The 17,385-nt window shown below is 46.6% G+C and overlaps 1 protein-coding gene across 1 annotated transcript in view; it reads left to right on the forward strand.

Annotated features, from left to right (window-relative positions):
- The window catches only part of LOC120993757 (NADH-cytochrome b5 reductase 1), a 372,914-nt gene that overhangs the window by 190,617 nt on the left and 164,912 nt on the right, over positions 1-17,385 (forward strand). The gene's annotated exons all lie outside the window — the stretch shown is intronic.

Genomic DNA, 17,385 nt, shown 5'->3' on the forward strand with positions numbered 1-17,385 from the left:
TGTAATATATATATCGAATATCAATAAAAATATTCTTTTTTAATTTTATTTAAAAAAAATCTTTGAATTCTAACTTTTGGATGTTGGATATTGTAGTAAAAAAAGTAAATAGCAGCGCAAAATAAATCCTACATAGGGTTGAGCGAACCCGAACTGTAAAGTTCCGGTTCGTACCGAACTTTAGGATTTTTGGACCCCGAACCCGAACTTTTCAGTAAAAGTTTGGGTTCGGGTTCGGGGTTCGGCGAGTAAATGGCGCTTTTTGAAAGGCTGCAGAACAGCCAATCAACAAGCGTTTAACTCGTGTGCCCTTAGAAGCCATCACAGCCATGCCTACTAATGGAATGGCTGTGATTGGCCAGTGCAGCATGTGACCCAGCCTTTATATAAGCTGGAGTCACGTAGCGCTGCATGTCACTCTGTTCTGATTACTGTAGGGATAGGATGCTGCTGCTGTGAGGGAGAGAATAGGAAAGAATCTTTAATCAGAAGTGCTTGTTAACTCAGCGATCTACATAGATTTTGTTTTGTGGGTGCAGTGCACAATCTTTTTACCCTGCCCTGAGCCCAGTGACACAGAAAAATAACTTTTATCCGTCTGTTAGTTAGGTGGGCGTCGGCGGCCATTTTATGCAAGTTCAGTGCACCAGCACAGCATATGTGCGTTTGTGATAGTCAAATACAAGCTTAAAATACTGCAATTTTATTCTGGGTTTAAAAAAAATCACCCATTTTTTGCAAGACCCTACCTCTGGTGCCTTTGCAGCATTTGTCAGTGTAAAATACAAGCTTGAAATACTGCAAAAATATTCTGGATTTAAAAAAACACCAATTTTTTGGCAATACCCTACATCTGGGGCCTATGGTGCATTTGTCAGTGTGAAATACAAGCTTGAAATACTGCAATAATATTCTGGGTTTAAATTAACACCCACTTTTGTAAATACCCTACATCTGGGGCCTATGCTGCAGTTGTTAGTGTGAAATACAAGCTTGAAATACTGCAATAATTTTCTGTGTTTAGAAAAACACCCATTTTGGGCAGAATACTAAATTTGCGGCCTTTGCTGCATCTGTCAGTGTGAAATACAAGCTTGAAATACTGCAATAATATTCTTGATTTTTAAAAAAACACCCATTTTGGGCAAAATACTAAATTTGCGGGTTTGCTGCATCTGTCAGTGTGAAATACAAGCTTGAAATACTGCAATAATATTCTGGGTTTAAAAAAATACCAATTTTTGGCAATACCCTACATCTGGGGACTTTTCAGCATTTGTCAGTGTGAAATACAAGCTTGAAATACTGCAAAAATATTCTGGGTTTAAAAAAAACACCCATTTTTGGCAATACCCTACAGCTGGGGCCTTTTCAGCATTGGGGTCAGTGTGAAAAACAAGCTTGAAATACTCCCATAATATTCTATTATTAAAAAAAACACCCATTTTGGGTAAAATACTAAGGCCTCATGCACACGGCCGTTTTTTTTCCCCGTTTACTGGCCGTTTTTTGCGTTCCGTATACGGTCCGTATACGGAACCATTCATTTCAATGGTTCCGCAAAAAAAACGGAATGTACTCCGTATGGATTCCGTTTCCGTATTTCCGTTTTTCCGTTCCGTTTTAACATAGAACATGTCCTATTATTGCCCGCAAATCACAGTCCGTGGCTCCATTCAAGTCAATGGGTCCGCAAAAAAACGGAACACATACGGAAATGCATCCGTATGTCTTCCGTTTCCGTTCCGTTTTTTGCTGAACCATCTATTGAAAATGTTATGCCCAGCCCAATTTTATCTATGTAATTACTGTATACTGTATATGCCATACGGAAAAACGGAACGGAAAAACGGAACAGAAACGGAAACACAACGGAAACAAAAAACGGAACAACGGATCCGTGAAAAACGGATCGCAAAACACTGAAAAAGCCATACGGTCGTGTGCAATAGGCCTAAATTTGAGGCCTTTGCTGCATCTGTCAGTGTGAAATACAAGCGTTAGATACTGCTGTTAAATTCTGTTATTAAAAAAACACCCATTTTGGGCAAAATACTAAATTTGCACCTGCACCACTCTCCCTGTCCTGGCTCTCTTCTCAGGGCCCGCGCTGCACAGTCACCTGACCTCCTGCAGCGTCAGGTCAGAGCGCGCTCTGTACGTCCTGACGCTGCAGGCAGCCAGGACACAGCAGCGCGGGACCTGAGAAGAGTAAGCAGGAGGAGGGATAATTACAACGCTCACATCGCTTCACCCCAGCCTCCTCCTCCTGCATACTACTGAGCGCTTCCAATGTGGAAGCACTCACTAGTATTTCCTTTATAAGATGCACTGCATCTTATAAAGGGAAAAGCACAGTACCACCCTCTGGGCCCCCCTGGCTTAGGGGCCCTGTCGCAACTGCGACCACTGCGACCCCTGTAGCTACGCCACTGCTTGGCTAGCAGTAGGAGCAGCAAAAGCCATTGTGGGTCATGCCAACTAAGCGTGGTGTCAGAGGAACTCACTGATTGTTGACTGTGTGTTATCTGTTGTCACTTGAGATGATGTTGAAGAGCAAGTCAACCATTCCAGTCAGCTGGATTGTTGGTCAAAACACAACCGCTGGATGACAGTGGCATCCCTGGCATGTTACTGCGACTACTACCACCCCCCTTCTGCTGCTACTTGTGCCAGCTACAGCAACATTTTTGCCACTGCCAGTTTTTTTTTAGAGGGCCCAGGAAACTGTTCTTTCGGCCATAGTGTACAGTAACTTCAATGTAACAGATTAACTAAGAATGTGGCAGCAGTTGAACTAGATAAATGCAGCAATATATTAGCCTGCCCTTTTAATATGGAGTCTGACGCACAGTAAGTGTGTAAAATAGCAGATTAACTAAGAATGTGGCAGCAGTTGAACTAGATAAATGCAGCAATATATTAGCCTGCCCTTTAACCACCTCAGCCCCTATAGCTTAAACACCGTTTATTGCTCGGTCATGCAACTTACCACCCAAATGAATTTTACCTCCTTTTCTTCTCACTAATAGAGATTTCATTTGGTGGTATTTCATTGCTGCTGAAATTTTTACTTTTTTTGTTATTAATCGAAATTTAACGTTTTTTTTGCAAAAAAATGACATTTTTCACTTTCAGTTGTAAAATTTTGCAAAAAAAAACGACATCCATATATAAATTTTTCTCTAAATTTATTGTTCTACATGTTCTACATGTCTTTGATAAAAAAAATGGTTTGGGTAAAAGTTATAGCGTTTACAAACTATGGTACAAAAATGTGAATTTCCGCTTTTTGAAGCAGCTCTGACTTTCTGAGCACCTGTCATGTTTCCTGAGGTTCTACAATGCCCAGACAGTACAAACACCCCACAAATGACCCCATTTCAGAAAGTAGACACCCTAAGGTATTCGCTGATGGGCATAGTGAGTTCATAGAACTTTTTATTTTTTGTCACAAGTTAGTGGAAAATGATGATTTTTATTTTTTTTTTCTTACAAAGTCTCATATTCCACTAACTTGTGACAAAAAATAAAAACTTCTATGAACTCACTATTCCCATCAGCGAATACCTTGGGGTGTCTTCTTTCCAAAATGGGGTTACTTGTGGGGTAGTTATACTGCCCTGGCATTCTAGGGGCCCAAATGTGTGGTAAGTAGTTTGAAATCAAAATGTGTAAAAAATGACCGGTGAAATCCGAAAGGTGCTCTTTGGAATGTGGACCCCTTTGCCCACCTAGGCTGCAAAAAAGTGCCACACATGTGGTATCGCTGTACTCAGGAGAAGTTGGGGAATGTGTTTTGGGGTGTCATTTTACATATACCCATGCTGGGTGAGATAAATATCTTGGTCAAATGCCAACTTTGTATAAAAATATGGGAAAAGTTGTCTTTTGCCAAGATATTTCTCTCACCCAGCATGGGTATATGTAAAATGACACCCCAAAACACATTCCCCAACTTCTCCTGAGTACGGAGATACCACATGTGTGACACTTTTTTGCAGCCTAGGTGGGCAAAGGGGCCCATATTCCAAAGAGCACCTTTCGGATTTCACTGGTCATTTTTTACACATTTTGATTTCAAACTTCTTACCACACATTTGGGCCCCTAGAATGCCAGGGCAGTATAACTACCCCACAAGTGACCCCATTTTGGAAAGAAGACACCCCAAGGTATTTTGTGATGGGAAGAATAGTGAGTTCATGGAAGTTTTTATTTTTTGTCACAAGTTAGTGGAATATGAGACTTTGTAAGAGAAAAAAAATATATAAATCATCATTTTCCGCTAACTTGTGACAAAAAATATAAAATTCTAGGAACTCGCCATGCCCCTCACGGAATACCTTGGGGTGTCTTCTTTCCAAAATGGGGTCACTTGTGGGGTAGTTATACTGCCCTGGCATTTTCCAGGGGCCCTAATGTGTGGTAAGTAGGTAAATGACCTGTGAAATCCGAAAGGTGCTCTTTGGAATGTGGGCCCCTTTGCCCACCTAGGCTGCAAAAAAGTGTCACACATGTGGTATCTCCGTACTCAGGAGAAGTTGGGCAATGTGTTTTGGGGTGTCATTTTACATATACCCATGCTGGGTGAGATAAATATTTTGGTCAAATGCCAACTTTGTATAAAAAAATGGGAAAAGTTGTCTTTTGCCAAGATATTTCTCTCCCCCAGCATGGGTATATGTAAAATGACACCGCAAAACACATTGCCCAACTTCTCCTGAGTACAGCGATACCACATGTGTGACACTTTTTTGCAGCCTAGGTGGGCAAAGGGGCCCACATTCCAAAGAGCACCTTTCAGATTTCACCGGCCATTTTTTACAGATTTTGATTTCAAACCACTTCTCACGCATTCGGCCCTTAAAATGCCAGGGCAGTATAACTACCCCACAAGTGACCCCATTTTGGAAAGAAGACACCCCAAGGTATTTCGTGATGGGCATAGTGAGTTCATGGAAGTTTTTATTTTTTGTCACAAGTTAGTGGAATATGAGACTTTGTAAGGAAAAAAAAAAAAATCATTTTCCGCTAACTTGTGACAAAAAATATAAAATTCTAGGAACTTGCCATGCCCCTCACGGAATACCTTGGGGTGTCTTCTTTCCAAAATGGGGTCACTTGTGGGGTAGTTATACTGCCCTGGCATTTTCCAGGGGCCCTAATGTGTGGTAAGTAGGTAAATGACCTGTGAAATCCTAAAGGTGCTCTTTGGAATGTGGGCCCCTTTGCCCACCTAGGCTTCAAAAAAGTGTCACACATGTGGTATCGCCGTATTCAGGAGAAGTTGGGCAATGTGTTTTGGGGTGTCTTTTTACATATACTCATGCTGGGTGAGAGAAATATCTCGGCAAAAGACAACTTTTCCCATTTTTTATACAAAGTTGGCATTTGACCAAGATATTTATCTCACCCAGCATGGGTATATGTAAAATGACACCCCAAAACACATTGCCCAACTTCTCCTGAGCACGGCGATACCACATGTGTGACACTTTTTTGCAGCCTAGATGCGCAAAGGGGCCCACATTCATTTTATGAGGGCATTTTTAGACATTTGGATCCCAGACTTCTTCTCACGCTTTAGGGCCCCTAGAATGCCAGGGCAGTATAAATACCCCACATGTGACCCCATTTTGGAAAGAAGACACCCCAAGGTATTCAATGAGGGGCATGGCGAGTTCATAGAATTTTTTCTTTTTTGGCACTAGTTAGCGGAAATTGATATATATTTTTTTTCTCACAAAGTCTCCCTTTCCGCTAACTTGGGACAAAAATTTAAATCTTTCATGGACTCAATATGCCCCTCACGGAATACCTTGGGGTGTCTTCTTTCCGAAATGGGGTCACATGTGGGGTATTTATACTGCCCTGGCATTCTAGGGGCCCTAAAGCGTGAGAAGAAGTCTGGAATATAAATGTCTAAAAAATTTTACGCATTTGGATTCCGTGAGGGGTATGGTGAGTTCATGTGAGATTTTATTTTTTGACACAAGTTAGTGGAATATGAGACTTTGTAAGAAAAAAAATAATAATTTCCGCTAACTTGGGCCAAAAAAATGTCTGAATGGAGCCTTACAGGGGGTGATCAATGACAGGGGGGTGATCAATGACAGGGGGGTGATCAATGACAGGGGGGTGATCAGGGAGTCTATATGGGGTGATCACCCCCCTGTCATTGATCACCCCCCTATAAGGCTCCATTCAGATGTCCGTATGTGTTTTGCGGATCCGATCCATGTATCAGTGGATCCGTAAAAATCAGACGGACATCTGAATGCAGCCTTACAGGGGGGTGATCAATGACAGGGGGGTGATCAATGACAGGGGGGTGATCAGGGAGTCTATATGGGGTGATCACTCCCCTGTAAGGCTCCATTCAGATGTCCGTATGTGTTTTGCGGATCCGATCCATGTATCAGTGGATCCGTAAAAATCATACGGACATCTGAATGCAGCCTTACAGGGGGGTGATCAATGACAGGGGGTGATCAATGACAGGGGGGTGATCAGGGAGTCTATATGGGGTGATCACCCCCCCTGTAAGGCTCCATTCAGATTTCCGTATGTGTTTTGCGGATCCGATCCATGTATCAGTGGATCCGTAAAAATCATACGGACATCTGAATGCAGCCTTACAGGGGGGTGATCAATGACAGGGGGGTAAACAATGACAGGGGGGTGATCAGGGAGTCTATATGGGGTGATCACCCCCGTCATTGATCACCCCCCTGTAAGGCTCCATTCAGACGTCCGTATGCGTTTTGCGGATCCGATCCATCTATCAGTGGATCCGTAAAAATCATACGGACATCTGAATAGAGCCTTACAGGGGGGTGATCAATGACAGGGGGGTGATCAATGACAGGGGGGTGATCAGGGAGTCTACATGGGGTGATCAGGGTTTCATAAGGGGTTAATAAGTGACAGGGGGGGTGTAGTGTAGTGGTGTTTGGTGCTACTTTACTGAGCTACCTGTGTCCTCTGGTGGTCGATCCAAACAAAGGGGACCACCAGAGGACCAGGTAGCAGGTATATTAGACGCTGTTATCAAAACAGCGTCTAATATACCTGTTAGGGGTTAAAAAAATCACATCTCCAGCCTGCCAGCGAACGATCGCCGCTGGCAGGCTGGAGATCCACTCTCTTACCTTCCGTTCCTGTGAGCGTGCGCGCCTGTGTGCGCGCGTTCACAGGAAATCTCGCGTCTTGCGAGATGACGCATATATGCGTGACTCTGCGCAGGGCTGCCGCCTCCGGAACGCGATCCCGCGTTAGGCGGTCCGGAGGCGGTTAATATGGAGTCTGACGCACAGTAAGTCTGTGTAAAATAGAAGATTAACTAAGAAGGTGGCAGCAGTTCAACAGGATGCACGTGACCATTACACTCAGCCTGCAGTGTCCCTGCTGTTTTCACTATGTTATCGCTACAGTCTCAAAAAACTCTCCCTATGATCTCCCTGCATTGTCCCTATCCAATATCCTTTTTTAAACTGTTTTCTGGAACACTGTACCCCCCGAATCCCCCACCCTTCTCCCTTTGAATCCAGAGAAAAAAAGCAGACTGGTTTGAGAGCTGCACTTACTGTATACAAGCAGCCAAACAACACGAGTTTGTGAGCATTCGAGTGTTTGATTTCCAGTGTGTGTTTGTATGAAGTTCGTGACTTTAGATTGCGTGACTTCAGATTCAGGGACTTTAGGAGGGGACTACAGTAAGTTACATTCTTATCACTGCACTAGATATTATATTTTTTTCACTTTTCTTGCGTAATCCCCATTTAGTATGTGTTCCATTATTGACAACACAGTCCAGTGCACATCTTGTCTAATGTATGCAGTCCTGGAACAGCCGTTTGAGGGTGCATATATTTGTTCAAAATGTGAGCAAATTGCTTGTCGCACATCAAGTATCTAACCGAGCGAGTTTCAACACTGAGAAGCATTAGCAATTTGGAAAAGAGTTTGCTGCTCACTGAGTAAGCACTATATGGGGCAGATGTGGGGAAAGGTGGTAGCGAGGAGGCTCAGGAAAGTGAGGTAGCTAGCTGGGTAACAGAAAGCGGGGTAGAGGGAAAAATGCCAGGGAGGCTAGCCCTGATCTGACACACCCCAACAAGTTTGCAAGGTTAGCAGATGAGGGGGATGTCCGTTCAGGGAGAGCACTGCTGCAGCCGAACACTTCCTCTGCCAGTCAGGGGAATGTCAGCTCCAGTAAGCAGGGGGGGGGACCTGGAGAGCAGGGCAGGCCAGACAGGTGCTGGTAGTGGGAGACTAAATTATTAGGGGTACAGATAGGGCGATCTGTCACAAAGCCCGGGATCATCGAACGGTGTGTTGTCTTCCTGGTGCTCAAGTTCAACACATCGCGGATCGGGTTGACAGATTGCTGGGAGGGGCTGGAGAAGATCCAGCAGTCATGGTCCATATATCGAAACCAATGACAAAGTTAGAGGTAGGTGGAGCGTCCTTAAAAATTATTTTAGGGATTTAGGTCAAAATCTTAGGGCAAGGACCTCACAGGTAGTGTTTTCAGAAATACTACCTGTACCAAGCAACACAAGAAAGGCAGTGGGAGATTAGGAAAGTAACAAGTGGCTCAAGAACTGGTGTAGGAAGAAGGGGTTTGGGTTCCTGGAGAACTGGGCCGACTTCTCTGTCGGCTACAGGCTCTATCGTAGGGATGGGCTGCACCTCAATGGGGAAGGGGCAGCTGTGTTGGGGGAGAAGATGGCTAGAAGGTTGGAGGAGTGTTTTAACTAGGGACTGGGGGGGAGGGTAATTACGTTACAGGATGGCAAGATAGTACACATAGAGACTGGGGTCGAGGTAATGGAACTGGGGGAGTAATGGAAAGAGGGACTAAAACAGTTCAGAAGGAAAGGTGTAGGGTTAAAAATATACATAAACCTCTTAATTGTATGTAAACTAAGGCCAGAAGCCTGACTAATAAAACTGGTGAACTGGAATTAATGATGTGTGAGGAGCACTATGACATAGTGGGAATAACAGACATGGCTGGATGATAGCTATGACTGGGCAGTTAATGTACAGGGTTACAGTCTGTTTTATAAAGGATCACCAAAACCAGAGAGGGGGAGGGATCTGCCTTTATGTAAAGTCCTGTCTAAAGCCCACAGTCCGAGAAGATATAAGTGAGGGACATGAACATGTGGAGTCACTGTGGGTAGAAATACATGGAGGCAAAAACAATAATAAAATACTAATAGGAGTTTATTATAAACCACCTGTCACGGAACCATGAACCAGACGTACAACAAGAGATAAGTGAAAATAAGAAGGCTTTATTGAAAATAAAGCTGTAAAGCAAAAGTCCAAACGGATGGTGAAACCGAGCAGAGTCTTTGCGAAGCCAGAGGTCAGGAACCAGAAGGGTAGTCAGACGAAGCCAGGATCAGGAACCAGCAGGGTAGTCAGACGAAGCCAGGATCAGGAACCAGCAGGGTAGTCAGACGAGGCCAGGATCAGGAACCAGCAGGGTAGTCAGACGAAGCCAGGATCAGGAACCAGAAGCAGCAGCAGTCTTAGAAGCATGTGAACACAAGAGGACCAAGCAAGGAACTGAAGCCACAGACCTTCTATATATATGAGCTAGGCATCCAGCTCCTCCCAGGGGAAGGAGGAGCCGCAGGGTGGAAGGCTACAAGAAACCCAGAAACCAAGATGGCCGCCAGCACATGTCAAACGAAGGAGAGCAGCAAGCAGGTAAGACCATGACAGTACCTCCCCCTCAAGGGCCCCTCCTCCACGGAGCACAAAACGGTTTCTGAGGGAAGCGAGCGTGGAAGGCTCGGAGCAAGGCAGGAGCATGGACATCTGCGGAGGGAACCCAGGAACGCTCCTCTGGACCATAACCACGCCAATGGACCAAAAACTGCAACCGACCGCGGACCAGGCGTGAGTCCAGGATATTGCTCACCTCATATTCCTCACGATTGCCCACTTGGACCGGACGAGGCCGAGGAACCGAGGAAGTGAAACGATTACACACCAGTGGCTTCAACAGGGAGACATGAAACACGTTGGAGATCCGCATGCCAGGAGGAAGCGCAAGGGCATAGGCTACCGGGTTTACCCTGCGAAGCACTCGGAAGGGACCAACAAAGCGAGGCGCCAGCTTGGGAGTGGGCACTCGAAGGTTGAGGTTGCGGGTGGACAACCATACACGGTCTCCGACCTGGTAGGAAGGAGCAGGCGCTCGTCTGCGATCAGCCTGGAATCTCTGGCGCTGCGCAGAGACCTCAAGGGACTTCTGGATCTGTACCCAAGAAGCACGTAGGACGGAAAGGTGATCCTCCACAGCCGGAATATCCTGGGGAGAGAATACCTCCGGTAACACGGCAGGTTGGAACCCATAATTGGCCATGAAGGGAGACGTCCCAGAGGAAGAGTTCACCGCCGTGTTCCTGGCAAACTCAGCCCAAGGCAGGAGGTCAACCCAATTGTCTTGGTGATCGGAGACATAGCAACGAAGGAATTGCTCCAAGGCCTGATTGGATCGTTCTGCGGCCCCATTGGACTGAGGGTGGTAGGCCGAGGAGAAGGAGAGATGAATCCCCAACTGGGAGCAAAAGGCGCGCCAGAACCTGGACACAAACTGACTCCCCCGATCCGACACAATCTCCTTAGGCAAACCGTGCAACCGGAAGACCTCCCTGGCAAAAATCGTGGCCAACTCTTGTGCAGAGGGTAACTTCTTGAGAGGAACACAGTGGCACATTTTGGAAAACCGATCCACAATCATGAGAATGACCGTATGGCCTCGGGATGCAGGGAGGTCCACAATGAAATCCATCCCCAGGTGTGACCATGGGCGCTCCCCGGTGGCTATGGGTTGCAGAAGGCCCAACGGAAGGTGCCGAGGGGACTTACTCTGGGCACAAACGGAGCATGCTGCTACATATGCGGCGATGTCGGAACGTAGGGAAGGCCACCAGAACAGACGTGAAACAGCCCAGGACAGCTGATTCTTTCCAGGATGCCCCGCGGTCTTGGAGTTATGGTAGGTTCGCAACAACCGAGTGCGCAACTCCTCAGGCACAAAACATCTGCCGTTGGGTCTCCCAGAGGGAGCACCAGATTGAGCCGCCAAAATCTGCTCACCCAGGGGAGAGGTCAGGCTGGTGCGAATGGCGGCCAGTATCTGATTCGGAGGTATGACCGAAGTCGGAATCGACTCCTCCCTGGACAGCTCGGAGTACTGCCGTGATAAGGCATCCGCCCTGATGTTCTTGGAACCGGGTAGGTAGGAGACCACGTAATTAAAACGTGACAAGAACAGAGCCCATCTGGCCTGACGTGGTGTCAATCTCTTGGCCTCAGAAAGGTAGGTCAGATTCTTGTGGTCCGTCAGGATGAGAACCGGAACCACCGAACCCTCGAGCAAGTGCCTCCATTCTTTAAGGGCCTGCACGATGGCCAATAACTCCCTGTCACCAATCTGATAGTTGCACTCCGCGGAAGACAGTTTCCGGGAGTAAAACCCACAAGGAAGCAGAGGACCCTCTGGTGTTCTACGCTGAGACAGAAGGGCGCCTACTCCCGTCTCAGACGCGTCCACCTCGAGGACAAAGGGCAACCCAGGGTTGGGATGCGACAGAATCGGAGCCGACACAAAGGCGGACTTTAGGGCCTCAAAAGCTCGGATGGCCTCGAGCGGCCAGACCTGGGAATTACTGCCCTTCCTGGTCAGATCCGTGAGAGGCTTGGCCAGCATGGAAAAGTCCCTGATGAACTTCCGATAATAATTGGCGAAGCCCAAAAAGCGCTGCAGGGAACGAAGACCACTGGGCTGGGGCCACTGTAAGACAGCCGAAACCTTCTCAGGATCCATGGAGAACCCCTCAGCGGAAATGATGTAACCTAAGAAGGTTACCTGGGATCGGTGAAATTCGCATTTCTCAAGCTTACCGAACAGCTTGTTCTCTCGTAACCGTTGCAACACTCGTCTGACATCCAGAATGTGGGCCTCCATGGATTCAGAATATACCAAGATGTCATCCAAATAGACTACCACACACTGCTGCAACAGGTCACGGAAAACATCGTTGATGAATTCCTGAAAGACTGCGGGCGCATTGCACAACCCAAAGGGCATAACCAAGGATTCGTAATGACCGGTCCTGGTGTTAAACGCGGTCTTCCACTCATCGCCCGCCTTGATCCTTACCAGGTTATATGCCGCCCTCAGGTCGAGTTTGGTAAAGACCGTGGCCCCTTTAAGGCGATCGAACAGCTCGGAAATCAAGGGTATCGGGTAAGCGTTCTTGATCGTGATGCGATTGAGACCCCTGTAATCGATGCAAGGCCTCAACTCACCGCCCTTCTTTTTCACAAAGAAAAATCCAGCCCCTGCCGGGGACGAAGATTTGCGAATGTGTCCGCGTGAAAGCGCCTCCCTCACGTACTCCTCCATGGCCTCATTCTCCGCTACCGACAGTGGATAGACTTTGCCACGAGGAGGAACGGCACCAGATTGTAACTCTATGGCACAATCGTATGGGCGGTGCGGAGGTAGGGCAACCGCGCGCACCTTATCGAATACATCCCGGTACTCCTCGTATTCAGGAGGCAACAGAGAGTCCGAGGAAGTACACAGCAACTTGACAGACCCATGGATGCAACTAGCCCCACACTGCGGTGACCACGAGAGGATCTCGACCGATCTCCAATCGAAAGTCGGATTATGCTTCTGGAGCCAGGGGTACCCCAAGACCACCGAGTAGTGTGGAGACGAAATAACCTGGAGGCAGACCGACTCTCTGTGAACGGCACCAATGGCTATCCCCACTGGAAGGGTCTCATGAGTCACGTGTGGCGGCAGAAGGGGTCTGCCGTCTATCGCCTCAAGAGCCAGTGGGGAACCTCGAGCCTGCAGAGGAATGGAATTGGCGGCAGCGAACACACTATCAATGAACAAACCACCAGCACCAGAGTCCACCAACGCCTGGGTTGTCACCGAGCCCCCGACCCAGGAGAGGACAACAGTGATCAGTGGTTTGTCAACACGGGAAACCGGGGACGAGGAGACTCCACCCAAGATCTGCCCCCGACAGGATCTCAGGGTACGAGCGTCTCCCGGACGGTTCGGACATGCCAACCGAAAATGCCCACCGAGACCACAGTACATGCATCGGCCCTCGCGTCTCCGGAGTGCCCTCTCCCCCTCGGACAGGCGAGCAAACCCCAGCTGCATGGGTTCACCCCCAGACAAGTCATCCCCAGGAGGCGAGGGAGGCACGGGTGGGACAGCAAACGTAGGCACCAATCTGTTAGAAGACCTCCGCAGGTTCTCCTTAAAGGAAGGTCTCTCCCTGAGTCTGGTGTCAATCAAAATCAGGAAAGAAATAAGAGACTCGAGCTCAACTGGTAGGTCCTTAGCTGCAACCTCATCCTTCAAGGCATCCGAGAGACCATGAGAGAAAGCAGCGACCAGAGCCTCATTATTCCAGCCCACCTCTGCTGCCAGGGTACGAAACTCAATGGCGTATTCAGCTACGGATCGTGAACCCTGTCTGATGGACATAAGGAGCTTCGCAGCAGAGGCAGCACGAGCCGGCACATCGAATACCTTCCGAAGAGAAGCAACAAAACCGGAAAACTCGGCAACCACCGGATTGTTGTTCTCCCATAAAGGGCTGGCCCAGGCCAAGGCCTTGTCCGAGAGCAGCGAGATCAAGAAGCCCACCTTTGATCTCTCAGTAGGAAAGGCATGTGGCAGCAACTCGAAATAAATGCCCACCTGGTTAAGGAAACCTCGGCACTGAGTTGGCTCTCCCCCAAAGCGCTGTGGAAGAGGGGCAGAACCGGTCATACCCCGAAACACCGCAGGCGCAACAACAGGTGTCGGGGTAGACTCTGGCGCAACAACCGGAGCGGCAGTAGGAGCGAGCCCAGGAGCGACAACCGACCCATCGGCAACGGGAGCGAAATGAGCCGTGCGTTCAAGCAGGGTTTGCAACGCCACAGCGAACCGACCCAACAGGTGATCCTGCTGATCAAGTCTGGCAACCAGCGTGGGTAGCGAGGATGGCCCTGTACCGTCAGAATTCATGGCTTGGTCCTAATGTCACGGAACCATGAACCAGACGTACAACAAGAGATAAGTGAAAATAAGAAGGCTTTATTGAAAATAAAGCTGTAAAGCAAAAGTCCAAACGGATGGTGAAACCGAGCAGAGTCTTTGCGAAGCCAGAGGTCAGGAACCAGAAGGGTAGTCAGACGAAGCCAGGATCAGGAACCAGCAGGGTAGTCAGACGAAGCCAGGATCAGGAACCAGCAGGGTAGTCAGACGAGGCCAGGATCAGGAACCAGCAGGGTAGTCAGACGAAGCCAGGATCAGGAACCAGAAGCAGCAGCAGTCTTAGAAGCATGTGAACACAAGAGGACCAAGCAAGGAACTGAAGCCACAGACCTTCTATATATATGAGCTAGGCATCCAGCTCCTCCCAGGGGAAGGAGGAGCCGCAGGGTGGAAGGCTACAAGAAACCCAGAAACCAAGATGGCCGCCAGCACATGTCAAACGAAGGAGAGCAGCAAGCAGGTAAGACCATGACACCACCTAATATACCAGAGTCCACAAAAAATCTACTACTAAATGAGATAGACAGGCGGAAGATCATAATGAGGTTGTTATTATGGGGGACTTCAACTACCCAGATATACAGTCGTGGCCGAAAGTTTTGAGAATGACATAAATATTGGAAATTGGAAAAGTTGCTGCTTAAGTTTTTATAATAGCAATTTGCATATACTCCAGAATGTTATGAAGAGTGATCAGATGAATTGCATAGTCCTTCTTTGCCATGATAATTAACTTAAACCCAAAAAAAAATTTCCACTGCATTTCATTGCTGTCATTAAAGGACCTGCTGAGATCATTTCAGTAATCGTCTTGTTAACTCAGGTGAGAATGTTGACGAGCACAAGGCTGGAGATCATTATGTCAGGCTGATTGGGTTAAAATGGCAGACTTGACCTGTTAAAAGGAGGGTGATGCTTGAAATCATTGTTCTTCCATTGTTAACCATGGTGACCTGCAAAGAAACGCGTGTAGCCATCATTGCGTTGCATAAAAATGGCTTCACAGGCAAGGATTTTGTGGCTACTAAGATTGCACCTCAATCAACAATTTATAGGATCATCAAGAACTTCAAGGAAAGATGTTCAATTCTTGTTAAGAAGGCTTCAGGGCATCCAAGAAAGTCCAGCAAGCGCCAGGATCGTCTCCTAAAGAGGATTCAGCTGCGGGATCGGAGTGCCGCCAGTGCAGAGCTTGCTCAGGAATGGCAGCAGGCAGGTGTGAGCGCATCTGCACGCACAGTGAGGCCAAGACTTTGGAAGATGGCCTGGTGTCAAGGAGGCCAGCAAAGAAGCCACTTCTCTCCAAAAAAAACATCAGGGACAGATTGATCTTCTGCAGAAAGTATGGTGAATGGACTGCTGAGGACTGGGGCAAAGTCATATTCTCCGATGAAGCCTCTTTCCGATTGTTTAGGGCATCTGGAAAAAGGCTTGTCCGGAGAAGAAAAGGTGAGCGCTACCATCAGTCCTGTGTCATGCCAACAGTAAAGCATCCTGAGACCATTCATGTGTGGGGTTGCTTCTCATCCAAGGGAGTGGGCTCACTCACAATTCTTCCCAAAAACACAGCCATGAATAAAGAATGGCACCAAAACACCCTCCAACAGCAACTTCTTCCAACAATCCAACAACAGTTTGGTGAAGAACAATGCATTTTCCAGCACGATGGAGCACCGTGCCATAAGGTAAAAGTGATAACTAAGTGGTTCGGGGACCAAAACGTTGACATTTTGGGTCCATGGCCTGGAAACTCCCCAGATCTTAATCCCATTGAGAACTTGTGGTCAATCCTCAAGAGGCGGGTGGACAAACAAAAACCCACTAATTCTGACAAACTCCAAGAAGTGATTATGACAGAATGGTTGCTATCAGTCAGGAATTGGCCCAGAAGTTGATTGAGAGCATGCCCAGTCGAATTGCAGAGGTCCTGAAAAAGAAGGGCCAACACTACAAATACTGACTCTTTGCATAAATGTCATGTAATTGTCGATAAAAGCCTTTGAAACGTATGAAGTGCGTGTAATTATATTTCACTACATCACAGAAACAACTGAAACAAAGATCTAAAAGCAGTTTAGCAGCAAACTTTGTGAAAACTAATATTTGTGTCATTCTCAAAGCTTTTGGCCACGACTGTAGACTTGGAAACCGAAACCTGTACATCTCATAAAGGAAACAGGTTCTTGGCGATAACCAAAGACAATTCCCTTTCCCAACTGGTTCAGGACCCGACTAGAGGGACGGCCATACTGGACTTAGTATTAACCAATAGACCTAACAGAACAATAGATGTGCAGGTCGGGGGATACCTGGCAAATAGTGACTATAAAGTAATAACCTTCCAATTGTCATTTAAAAGAGTGTTTCTTTAGGGAGGAACAAAAATACCAAACTTCAAAAAAGCTAAATTTGGCCAACTAAGAGAGGCTATAGGCCTAACTAACTGGGACAAAGTCCTCAAAAGTAAAAATACAACCACAAAATGGGATATTTTTAAATGCATCCTAAAATCTAATTGTGAGAGGTACATACCTTATGGGAATAAAAGATTAAGGAACAAGAAAAAAAAACAATGTGGATAAATAGAAATGTAAAGAAAGTGATAAATGACAAAAAGAAAGCATTTAAATCATTAAAACGGAAGAGTGGCGAGGAAGCACTGAAAAACTATAAGGAAAAAAAATATATATGTAAAAAACAAATAAAAGCAGCCAAACTAGAGACCGAGAGATTAATTGTCAAAGAGAGCAAAACTATCCCGAAAATGTTCTTCAAGCATAAAAATGGTAAAAAGTATAAATCTGAAGGTGTCGGCCCTGTACAGAGTATTGAGGGGGGAGTTGCATAGAGCGATGAGGAGAAAGCAAAGCTATTAAATATTTTTTCACCACTGTATTCACTAAGGAAAAAAAACTGTCAGATGATATGCAGAATGTAAAAGTTAAATCCCCATTAAAAGTTCCCTGTCTAACCCAGGAAGAAGTACAGCGGCATCTTAAAAAGATTAAAATAGACAAATCGCCAGGACCGGATGGCATACACCCTCGTATCATAAGAGAATTAAGTAATGTCATAGCCAGACCCTTATTTCTGATACAGTGGGATGCGAAAGTTTGGGCAACCTTGTTAATCGTCATGATTTTCCTGTATAAATCGTTGGTTGTTACGATAAAAAAAATGTCAGTTAAATATATCATATAGGAGACACACACAGTGATATTTGAGAAGTGGAATAAATTTTATTGGATTTTCAGAAAGTGTGCTATAAATGTTTAAGCAA

The sequence above is a fragment of the Bufo bufo genome, chromosome 3 (genome assembly GCF_905171765.1).
Source record: "Bufo bufo chromosome 3, aBufBuf1.1, whole genome shotgun sequence".
Taxonomy (NCBI): Eukaryota; Metazoa; Chordata; class Amphibia; order Anura; family Bufonidae; genus Bufo; species Bufo bufo.